A 1,840-nucleotide genomic window follows, 5' to 3' on the forward strand; every position below is an offset into this window, starting at 1 on the left:
ATTCTGTTAACACCTTGATCTAGACTTCTGGCCACAACTATGAGGACTTTAATTCCTGATGTTTTAAGCCAGCTAGCTTGGAGGATTTGTTACAGCAGCCTGAGGAAACTAATAAAAGGAGGATCGATTTAGGAGGGAGGTGAGCTTGGAGGGATTCTCTGAAGACTTTGTGGTTCTTTGGTATTTTTTTAGATGGTGCTTTTGGCCAGTGTCTACATACATAAGCATTGGGCTCCGAAATAGTGATTCTCACTCTTCGGTGAACACAGACAGTTAGGTGGGCCGGGAGACACTATAGCCCATTTAGGTAGGACACATACCCTCCTTTCCCACCTCTTGCTAACTTTCAATGTACAGGAACCCAGTGACTGATGAAAGAAGATGACGAGCAAAATTCAGAAACTAATTATAAGCTTACTACAGTTTTATATTATAAAACAATGACATAAAGTTAAAAATAATCTAGTACTTCTGTTACATTTGATAGTGCATTTTATTTAAATAGAGCAAATGGATAGACAGCACATAACTAGTGAAAGCAACACAATTTGGCAGATGATGCATGTATCTGTCTGTTTTATCTCTAGATATATAGAAGATTCATTATTGAACTCACCGCAGGCATGCCTTAAAATTTAGTTGTTGGAAAATTATAGACCAAAATAATGTTGATGCAAATGTGCAGAGCTACATATTGTAGGGTTAGCCAAACAACCCACATCATACTAAAATTAGTCATGATGAAGCCAAACTAACAGTAATTTATAATTCTGAAGCAAGATCAGCAGCAACTAAAAATCACAATGAACTGTGGATGTTCTAATAACAATGCATCCTTTCCCAAAATTGTGGGAAATAAAACTTGACACCTATGCACATGTGAGGGAAGAGCCCCAATCTCTTCAAATAGTTCAGTCCATACTCATTCGTCAAACACCTACTAGGTGTGCTGAGCATCACTCTGGGTGCTAGGGATACAGCAATAAACAGAGCAAAGCCCTTCCTCTCCCAGAACTGACATATTGCCAAGTAAGTGCAGCATGTAGTCTACTTTTGAGTCCTTGGTAAACTCTGGTAAGTCTTAATTTTGTTCTTAATATTAAAACTTGATAGGTTGCTATCAAGTAGGTTTGGCCACATATAAAAGAGGAACTCTAAAGAATTGTGTTTCATTCATACTCAAAAAATGTCTTACATTTTGGATGAGTCTGTGGCTCATTAGGAGGGTAATTGCTGCTCTCCAGCAGGCCACATACCCTACTTGAGAAACACTTCTCTAAAATATATCACTTAGATCATTGCAGATAACTGCCGGAATAATTTGACCTTTGACTTCCCGAAACAACTTTGAGCGTTTTATCCCTCTCCGTTGGCATGCATGTAGCACATCAGCCTCGCTCTGATCTATTCAGTCTTAGAGGATAAGAGATGGCAGAAGTGTGCTCTGTTCTGCTTTCACGTACCTGGGAAAAAATTAGATATCAAGTCTGCGTCTTCTTCAATGGGGGCACATTAGATATATTGGCCCTTGCCAGCTTTCTCCAGGAAAGAGGCTAGGTCCTGCCCGAGCAGAGATGGAAGTTTGCTTAGTGTTGAGGTCTCAACTATATAGGCTTAAGGCGTTTCTAATGTACCTGATCTCCTATCTTATTTATCTGGCGTCTTCTGTACTGCACCTGTCGTTAAAATCCCATTTCAGATGTATCTCGCTCACCTACTCAGCTTTGTCAGACATCAGAGTTTAATTTTTGAACAAGTGAAAGTGCATGACTCTTATACAAATAAAAAGTCAGCATATGTCGAAAGTTCACTTGACCTACTAATGAGGGAAACAGCGGGG

This window comes from Callorhinus ursinus, unplaced genomic scaffold (genome assembly GCF_003265705.2).
Source record: "Callorhinus ursinus isolate GAN/ISIS: 27379988/994484 unplaced genomic scaffold, GSC_fseal_2.0 scaffold5, whole genome shotgun sequence".
Classification (NCBI taxonomy): domain Eukaryota; kingdom Metazoa; phylum Chordata; class Mammalia; order Carnivora; family Otariidae; genus Callorhinus; species Callorhinus ursinus.